Source organism: Oncorhynchus mykiss, chromosome 27, assembly GCF_013265735.2.
Source record: "Oncorhynchus mykiss isolate Arlee chromosome 27, USDA_OmykA_1.1, whole genome shotgun sequence".
Lineage (NCBI taxonomy): Eukaryota > Metazoa > Chordata > Actinopteri > Salmoniformes > Salmonidae > Oncorhynchus > Oncorhynchus mykiss.
Genome location: NC_048591.1, coordinates 13,857,845 through 13,868,603, shown reverse-complemented (window position 1 = coordinate 13,868,603; position 10,759 = coordinate 13,857,845). Strand labels below are relative to the sequence as shown.

Sequence of the window (10,759 nt, the reverse complement as noted above, 5' to 3'; positions counted from 1 at the left end):
TAGATTACTTGTCAATTCAGAAAGGATGTTTGTGAAAAAAATACGTGACACTTTCTGTTTTCTCAATGATATTCAATTCAGCATTGAAAAGGGTGCACGTTTGTTTGTTCCAGCTGAGCGAGTCTGACCACAAATCAGAGACGAATAGGATGACACACCAAATGCATTTTATGGATCTATTTTTGTCTTCTAATGCATCTTAAGGGGAAAGTAGTACAAGTAACAAAATAATCAGATTATGTTACTGAGTTTGGGTAATCCAGAAATTAGGTACTGATATTTGGACAGGTAAGGTAACTAGCAACCATAACGGATTACATTTAGAAAGTAACCTACCCAACCCTGCTAACACAGTTACTGTGAGTACACACACACACACATACACAGGTTTTTTCCTCCATCTAATTAGTGCAGCAATTGTTAGAAATTGTTTGGTTATGTAAACGTCACTCTTGTTGGTTTAGCTAGCGTTCCTATCATCACAAATTGTGCCTACATGAACAGTACTCTTGTGTTGTTTCAACCCCATAGCCATCACCGGAATGATACTCTTTTGTCGAGTCCAGGTCCTCATATCTCCTCTACACTAGGAAGAGCTTTTCTGGACGACAAGGTCACAGAGTTGACCAGGTAGACTATAGGGATCATGACACCACTGAGCACCCCCCCTTTCAGAACATTTAACCAGCCGGGGCACATCCGGCTGAACCACACTGACTGTACCAGGTCCCAACTAGTCTCTCATTTATATACACTGAGTGTCCAAAACATTAAGAACACCTTAACACAATCCATGTCTCAAGGCTTAAAAATCCTTCTTTAACCTGTCTCCTCCCTTTCATCTACACTGATTTGAAGTGGATTTAACAAGTTACATGAATAAGGGATAATAGCTTTCACCTGGATTCACCTGGTCAATCTATGTCTTGGAAAGAGCAGGTGTTCTTAATGTTTTGTGTATGCTCAATAAGAGGTAACGCTGTTATGATAATGTCTGTGTTTTGACATGTCTGTCCATCTGTAGCTTTGACTCTGGGTTTGAGCTGCGTACTCTGGACCCGGGGGGGGGGGGGGGGGTGATATTCTTTGGGGACATCGACGGGCAGCAGAACTACTTCCTGCTGGCGGTGGTCCATGGAAACCTGAGCGTCCAGACGAGCCGCGGGGACGGACAGGTCCTCGTCACCTCAGGGCCAAGATTGGTGATGGGGAGTGGAAAAAGGTGAGGTCCAGGAACGGTACCCTCTAAATTACTTTGTGACAGTAGGCTATGTTATAACCATAACATAATTACCATGTGGAAAATGTACAGGTAAATGCCAAAATAAAGGAAACACCAACATAAAGTGTCTTAACAGGGCGTAGGGCCACGACAGCTTCAAGGCGCCTTGGCATAGATTCTACAAGTGTTTGGAACTCTATTGGAGGGATGTGACACCATTCTTCCACGAGAAATTCTATCATTTTGTGTTTTGTTGATCGTGGTGGAAACACTGTCTGGCGCGCTCCAGAATCTCCCATAAGTCTTCAAAGGCGAACATGGCGAACATGCATAAAGATGTCAAAATTCTAATATGACTTCATTGTTTTACCAGCATGCAATGAGGTTTTGAACTACGGCGCACAATATTGTTCAATGTGCCAATAAATCAGCATAATCTACTTTTTCGTTTTTTCTAATTGCCGGCATCTTGAAACTAAAATGGGGATCATGTTTACTGTGCTAGAGTAATGGATAATATACAGTCGTGGCCAAAAGTTTTGAGAATGACACATATTAATTTTCATAAAGTCTGCTGCCTCAGTGTCTTTAGATATTTTTGTCAGATGTTACTATGGAATACTGAAGTATAATTACAAGCATTTCATAAGTGTCAAAGGCTTTTATTGACAATTACATGAAGTTGATACATAGAGTCAATATTTGCAGTGTTGACCCTTCTTTTTCAAGACCTCTGCAATCCGCCCTGGCATGCTGTCAATTAACTTCTGAGCCACATCCTGACTGATGGCAGCCCATTCTTGCATAATCAATGCTTGGAGTTTGTCAGAATTTGTGGGTTTTTGTTTGTCCCACCCGCCTTTTGAGGATTGACCACAAGTTCTCAATGGGATTAAGGTCTGGGGAGTTTCCTGGCCATGGACCCAAAATATCGATGTTTTGTTCTCCGAGCCACTTAGTTATCACTTTTTCCTTATGGCAAGATGCTCCATCATGCTGGAAAGGGCATTGTTCATCACCAAACTGTTCCTGGATGGTTGGGAGAAGTTGCTCTCGGAGGATGTGTTCATACCATTCTTTATTCATGGCTGTGTTCTTAGGCAAAATTGTGAGTGAGCCCACTCCCTTGGCTGAGAAGCAACCCCACACATGAATGGTCTCAGGATGCTTTACTGTTGGCATGACACAGGGCTGATGGTAGTGCTCACCTTGTCTTCTACGGACAAGCTTTTTTCTGGATGCCCCAAACAATCGGAAAGGGGATTCATCAGAGAAAATGATTTTACCCCCGTCCTCAGCAGTACCTTTTGCAGAATATCAGTCTGTCCCTGATGTTTTTCCTGGCGAGAAGTGGCTTCTTTGCTGCCCTTCTTGACACCAGGCCATCCTCCAAAGTCTTTGCCTCACTGTCCGTGCAGATTGACTCACACCTGCCTGCTGCCATTCCTGAGGAAGCGCTGTACTGGTGGTTCCCCGATCCCGCAGCTGAATCAACTTTAGGAAATGGTCCTGGCGCTTGCTGGACTTTCTTGGGCACCCTGAAGCCTTCACAACAATTGAACCGCTCTCCTTGAAGTTCTTAATGATCCGATAAATGGTTGATTTAGGTGCAATCTTACTGGCAGCAATATCCTTGCCTGTGAAGCCCTTTTTGTGCAAAGCAATGATGACGGCATGTGTTTCCTTGCATATTTGACAGAGGAAGAACAATGATTCCAAGCACCACCCTCCTTTTGAAGCTTCCGGCCTGTTATTGGAACTCAATCAGCATGACAGTGATCTCCAGCCTTGTCCTCGTCAACACTCACACCTGTGTTAACAAGAGAGTCACTGACATGATGTCAGCTGGTCCTTTTGTGGCAGTGCTGAAATGCAATGGCGAAGTAGTTACCCTGGGGGTGAGTCTTGTTAACACCCACCTGACTGACAGGGAGTAGAATGGGAGGATGTGAGAGGACCCATGGGAAGGAATGTGTCTAGAGAGGGGTTAGGACCTAACAGACACAGCAGGGTTGCAGACAGGCTGGAGGCGGGGGTGAGAGATAATTAAGGTGTAGAAAGGGTAGTGCTAGCATGTTGTGGGAGGTTTTTGAAGGGAATTTGTGTCTGCACAGTAAAGGTTAGGACCTTTACATTCCGTGGTTAGGAGCAACAGTAATAAAACACAGGGTTGCAGATGGGGTAGGAGGCCGGTGGGACATTAAGAGAGAGCGTGAAGGGGTAGTGGTAAAATGTGAAGTGAGGTTTTTGGAGGAATATGTGTGACTGCAGAGGCCTCTTGAACAATGTTAGTAAGTACACTGGGGTTGCATCACAAAATACACCCTATTCCCTGTGTAGTGTACTACATTTGACCTATAAATCCAATTAAATGTCACATGCGCACAGGTGTAGACCTTACCGTGAAATGCTTACTTACAAGCCCTTAACTCCCGAGTGGCGCAGCGTTCTTAGGCACTGCTTCTCAGTGCAAGAGGCATCACTGCAGTCCCTGGTTCGAATCCAGCTGCATCACATCCAGCCATGATTGGGAGTCCCATAGGGCGGTGCACAGTTGGCCCAGCGTTGTCTGGGTTTGGCCTGGATAGGCCCTCATTGTAAATAAGAATTTGTTCGAATCCAGGCTGCATCACATCCAGCTGTGATTGGGAGTCCCACAGGGTGGTGCACAATTGGCCCAGTGTTTGATTAGTTTAGTTGTTCAGCAGTCTTATGGCTTGGGAGTAGAAGCTGTTAAGGAGCCTTTTGGTCCTAGACTTGGCGCTTCGGTACCTCTTGCCTTGCAGTAGCAGAGAGAGCAGTCTGACTTGGGTGACTGGAGTCTTTGACAATGGAATAACGTGCCATTTGGGACACAGCCTGGGTTGCGGAAGAAGAAGGGCATAGGGTGAAACATTGAAGGCTCACTAGTGGGACACTAGCTACTATGCCCTCCTTAATTATTGCGATAGTCAAGCATTTTTCATATTTTTTGGCTCTATACAAAAGTCTAAATTGAGTGAATTGGACCATTTTCCTGTCCTGCTAAGCATTCAAAATGTAACGAGGACTTTTGGGTGTCAGGGAAAATATAAATAGGAAAGTACAGATACCCAAAAAGTACTTTAAAGTATATTTACTTAAGTACTTTACACCACTGACTGTCTGTGGAGATGGGAGTTAACCAGGGATCTGTCTGGTTCTCATAACATTAGCTTTGCTCATCTAATCTGTGTGCAATGATAACCACTGTGCTCTTTCAAACACTAATAATGATTTTCAGAGTTGGGACCGCACAGCCTGAGCCGGTTCTCTGACACCAACTTTCTCACCATGATAAGAACAACAAGATCAAAGCAGAGCATATCCATGGTTAGGAGCAACAGTAATAAAACACAGGGTTGCAGATGGGGTGGGAGGACGGTGGGACATTAAGATAGAGCGTGAAGGGTCTCCCGGGTGGCGCAGTGGTTAAGGGCGCTGTACTGCGGCGCCAGTTTTGTCCTCAGAGTCCCTGGGTTCGCGCCCAGGCTCTGTCGTAACCGGCCGCGACCGGGAGGTCTGTGGGGTGACGCACAATTGGCCTAGCGTCGTCCGGGTTAGGGAGGGATTGGTCGGTAGGGATCTCCTTGTCTCATCGCGCACCAGCGACTCCTGTGGCAGGCCGGGCGCAGTGCGCGCTAGCCAAGGTTGCCAGGTGCACGGTGCTGCTGGCTTCCGGGTTGGATGCGCGCTGTGTTAAGAAGCAGTACGGCTGGTTGGGTTGTGTATCGGAGGACGCATGACATTCAACCTTCGTCTCCCCTGAGCCCGTACGGGAGTTGTAGCAATGAGACAAGATAGTAGCTACTACAACAATTGGATACCACGAAATTGGGGAGAAAAAGGGGTAAAATTAAAAAAATATATTAAAAAAGAGAGAACGTGAAGGGGTAGTGGTAAAATGTGAAGTGAGGTTTTTGGGAGGAAAATGTGTGACTGCAGAGGGCTTGGGAACAATGTTAAGGTCAACTACCCATAAATGTTTCCAAGGACCTAAAATATAGGTCCCAGAATTTTTCCCTGTCAGGGTGCGTGGTCAGAAAAAAATCCTGAGGGTTAAAGCCAACAGAGGCGACTCCAGGAAAGTAGGACCCAGGGGCAATATGGAATCCTGCAGGGTCCGCTCCAGGACGCTGGAGTCCTGACTGACCCAGTCTCAGCTCCACATGCAGCCATCCAGAAGAGGGTTCAGCTTGACAGACAGACAGACCGAGAGGAAATTGTATAGAAAAACAAGCCCCATGTGATTGCCCTTCACTACATAGCACTGTTTTTAGTCTAATTCAGATTAAGAGGGACAGTGGGTTCATTCAATGAACAGACACATGCTGTTTGTGTAGAGTATAAAATACAATGTTAAAATGATATGAACTGCAGTTCATGCTGTCTCAGGAGTGGTTGAACTCTGAGCTCTGCTTTGATCCTGTTGTTCTTTTCATGGTGAGAAAGTTGGTGTGTCAGAGAACTGTCCCAGGCTGTGCGGTCCAACTCTGAAAATCATTATTAGAGTTGACAAGAGCACAGTGGTTAACATTACACACAGATTAGAGAAGCAAATCTCACGTTATGAGAACCAGCCAGATCCCTGGTTAACTCCCATCTCCACAGAGAGTCTTGCATTCTTCATATAGTTAGTGTCCCAGTAGGAAAGCTTCAAAGTTCCACCCCATGCCCTTCTTCTTCTACAACCCAGCCTGTATCCCAAATGGCACCCTATTCCATTTATGGGTAAAACATAGGACACTACACAGGGAATAGGGTGTAATTTGTGATGCAACCCCAGTGTACTTATTAATATAAGTACTTTTGGGGGGATTGAAACAGTTCTGTTTGTCAACAATATCACTCAAAAATACATGTTTGACTTAGAATTAAAGATTTTGGTAAAGAAGTTTCCAACGATTTTATGTCATAGCTTTCATACTCCCATTCCATGCATCATTTTCTTCACAGGGCTTTACGTTAGAGCCTGTATCTGAATTTTTTTTTTTTTATGTTATAGATTTTCAAATATGAGAACAAAAACGGAACAACCCCAACCTCTCATTCTCTCATCCATCCATCCCTACTTCCTACCCTCCCATCTATCCTTCTCTCCAATCCATCCTCCCTTCTGCCCTCTAATCTACCCTCCCTCCCTCCAATCCACCCACCAACCAAGGCATCATACCAAGGATATACTATTAAAGTATGGAGTGGCAGGTAGCCTAGTGTTAAGAGCGTTGGACTTGTAACCGAAAGGTTGCAAGCTCGAATACCTGAGCTGACAATGTAAAAATCTGTCGTTCTGCCCCTGAACAAGGCAGTTAACCTACCTACTACTTCTGTTCCTAGGCGGTCATTGAAAATAAGAATTTGTTCTTAACTAACTAATAAAGGTGTAAATGAAATAGGACAGGAGCAAACAGAAAAAACGTTCATAAAAACAATAAAAATTCTTATCAGCACAAATGGCCACCAGAACAGACATGACTGCTAACCAAACTATGCAAGTTACTCTAAGTAAAAGACAGGCTCTCATCGTATTGTATTAAGTCAAACTTATGTTGGGACCCTAACCTTCCCCAGAGGCAGAGATGACATCACCTCCTTAACACACTGCATAAAGGAGGGCGGCTTTGCAGACTTCCAGTAAAAGAGGACAAGGCGGCAAGCCAGCAGCGGGGAAGTTCCCCAAAAATGGCAGTGAACGGGTTGTATTACACATGTGAGAGTGCCTAAAAAATGGGGTCCCACAGTCACCGGATACTTGTATTTAAATTCTAAGCGGAAACACAGAACTTCTCTCGCAGGAAGAAAACAATTCAGATTGGGTTAAAAATGTGTAAAGAATGGACCCTTTAAGAATGGGCCGCTGGTTAACTCCCATCTCATTTACATTTACCTCATTTAGCAGATGCTCTTATCCAGAGCGACTTACAGGAGCAATTAAGGTTAAGTGCCTTGATCAAGGGCACATTGGCAGATTTTCCACCTTGGCTGCTCAGGGATTTGAATCAGTGACCTTTCGATTACTAGCCCCACGCTCTAAACCATCTCCACGGAGAGTCTCACATGCTCCCATACTGTAGCTACTGTCCCACTGCATTTCATTCTTGCCATTACTTCACTAACTTCTGAAGCTGAAGTTTAAGTACTTGGATCTGGTACTTTCCTTGTTTTGTCAGTAATGTAAAAAGGGTGACGACATTCAATGGTCTGTTAAAGGAACACTGCATGGTTGTAGGAACAAGAAAGTGCACCGGTTAGGGTGCAGAATGATATGCATGTTATGTTTGTCTTTGTGTCTGCAGTGCTGCTGGGAAGCTCTTCAGCTGAGCCAGATGGTGCAGACTGGACTCTCTCTGTGGAGCTAGCTCTCAGAACCGTTTCAGCCAGAGGCTCTCTCCTCATCCTCGTAGACACTCAGAAGGACTACATTCTCTCCTTGAAACTCAACCACCCTTCACAGGTAACACACCGGAACTATACAGCCTCACGGCCCAACTGATCTGGACCAGCTTTTTGTTACGTTATAGTCTCTATCTTCTCTCAATCCTTCACTATTACTGCTTTGGAAATGTTTATGATCTTGAAGAATGGTACAATGGCAAATCCTAACAAATGGCAAAGAGATGGCCAACACATACACACAATACAGGTAACCTTATTTAACTAATACCTATTTTACAATGGCTGCCTACCCCGGCCAAATCCTAACCCGGGCGACGCTGGGCCAATTGTGCGCCGCCCTATGGGACTCCCAATCACGACCGGTTGTGACACAGCCTGGGTCACTCAAACACACATGCATGCATGCCCACACCCACACACACACACAGCAGCAGGTCACAAAGAAGTCTCTCACACACACACACTCCTGCCTCCATGGAGTCTGGGAACTGACTTGATTAGCCCAATGCTCGCATGTTGTGATGTCATGCCAAACATGAAGAGGTCAAACTTTCCGAAAGAGGCTTTGTTCAAATGATGTCACTGTCAGCATGCCATACTTTAAGATGATTTAACTCCTGGAAATCCAGCCACATATATACATGAACAGATCTCTGTTGGACTTCAACACATATTCTTTCTGCTGTGTGGAACAAACCCTGACTTTTACCTTTTACATCTTTTTAAGGCACAAACAGATGTGTTGCTGTTTCCTTTTGCAGGTTGTTTTGTTGATACCGATTGTTGATCTGGCATTCGCTGTCTCTGTTTATGAAATTTGTATCCATTTGACAATGAGTTAACAATTTTTCTGGACCAACGGAGATCCTATTAAACCCAAATGAAGCATTACCTCCAATCCCTATCCGAACACAGCCTTATGGGGTGATATAAAGCAAAAACAATCTCTCCTGGGTAAGTTTGTATTCATCCATTGTTAGTGTTTCCTGTGCCCTAGGAACTGATGTTGCGTTTGAGGGGGACTCTATTCTAGTTGCACAGCTACCCCCAGGCCCTCTGCTCTGGTGAGAGTCAGTTCCTGCAGCTGCAGGTGAGGCCAGGACAGCTGGTGATTGGCATGGGTGTAACCAAGGCAACCATGAAGTTGACAGAGGGGACTATGAGCTCCTGAAGAGGGTGTTGAGCCAACCAGGGAGCATGGTATACCTGGGGGGCGGGCCAGGTGAGAATTGAGACTCAAATGACACCCTACTCCCTAGATAATGTACTACCCTAGGCCAGATACTTTCTCTTCCAATCCTATTCACACTGTCTTCCCATAACAACTGATCCTATTCCTCTTACTCTTTCACCATTCTACTCTTACACACTTAAGAAGGCCCCAAAGCCGAAACATCTGTGTACGCTATCCCTGATGCAGTGAAATGAATCAAATCTAAAATAATGTAACCTTTATGCAGCATATTTTTAAGTGTGGACCCATCACACCTTTTTACTATTCTACTCTTCCCAGACTCTCTCACCCTCAACCTTTCCTCTTATTTTCAGCTCTCTCCTTCGTTCCACCTCATTCTTCTTGTTTCATTCTTTCTCACATACCATGTCCCAGAATCATTCTCTCTATCTCCTCACCATCTATTGTCCACTACTACTGCCCTCCCACTTTGCATAATTTCAACCCACATCTCCTCTCCATTATTTTCATCTCGCTGTGTTCATGTTTCCTGGATCACCTCACAAATCAGATAAACTAATTATCCACGTTTCACCCCAGAATGACCATATGCTTCCTGGTCATGTGGTGACATATAACCAATACAAAAAGGGTGACTACAGTACGTTCAGATGTCAAAATAAATAGAAAGAAAGTGCATTCCTTCCTCCTTTAAATGATGATTGCAAGTTGTGCTCTACAGTACCTGTCCAGTCATGTCTCATCAGTGATTACTTCTAGGAAGGAAGGAAGGAAAGATGCACAACTCAGATACTTGAACAGGGCCTCTCTTTTACCTTTGACTGTGTCCAGAGGGGGAGTCCAGCTTCCACGGCTGTGTCCAGGCCAAGATCCAGGGTGTCAACGTCGACCTTGACATGGCAGAGGTCAAACACAGGGATGTCCGATCTCACAGCTGCACGGCCGCCCTCGACATCCGAGATGGGAAGTGGAGACGCTGTTACACAGCACTGCTTATAAGACGACATGAGACCACTTAAACCACTGTTTACTGTTTGGCCATTGTCTGTCTCTCAACGTTTCACTCTGTCTCATATGGCTATCTATGTAACATCTGTAACACATGTTACTGCAGAGTGCATTAATATTGTATTTTCTAATAGTTGTAATTTTATTTGTATTGAAGCATCTCTAACATGTGAGGGATGTTCATTTGAAGAACAAGCAAAGGATTGCATTTTCTTTGTGTAGATCGTTTGGTATAACTTTTTTGGCAAACTTTGGTACGTTACCACAAAACCACAGCATGGCCTCTCACTTTATTTGCTGCATATGTTTCTGTCATTTCCAGCAGAATTCCCCTCTGAGGTAAAGCTAAACGGTACAGCTGAATTACCATGTCCACTCTTAAGTCTGCGAATGGCAATAAAGCATTTGCTGCTTTTTATAGCTATTTGAGTAGCATTGCATTTTTTACAGACGTGCTCAAATGTGTTGGTCTCCTTACAGCTGATTGCATTGATGCTTAATTCCTCCTGAAAATTGATTAAATTAAAAGCTATTTTATCATATATACTTGCATGCCTTTGGTATGTCATAGAATAAAGCAAAGAAGCTGTGAAAAGAGATTAATTGCTGTTTATTCTACAAATACATTCTAAAATGGCCTGGACACATTTGTTTCTTTAATTAGTATCACACACACGTCTCCAATCATGTAATCAGTCATTCAGCCTATTTAAATGGAGTAAAGTAGTAACTGTGCTGTTTGGTGTCATTGTGTGCACCACACTGAACATGGACCAGAGTAAAGTAGTCACTGTGCTGTTTGGTGTCATTGTGGTCACCACACTGAACATGGACCAGAGTAAAGTAGTCACTGTGCTGTTTGGTATCATTGTGGTCACCACACTGAACATGGGCCAGAGTAAAGTAGTCACTGTGCTGTT

The 10,759-nt window shown here is 44.4% G+C and overlaps 1 pseudogene; it reads left to right on the top strand.

The window, feature by feature from the left end:
- Positions 1 to 6,922: 6,922 nt before the first annotated feature.
- Positions 6,923 to 10,391, top strand: LOC110507078 (annotated as a pseudogene).
- The last annotated feature ends 368 nt before the right edge of the window (positions 10,392 to 10,759 follow it).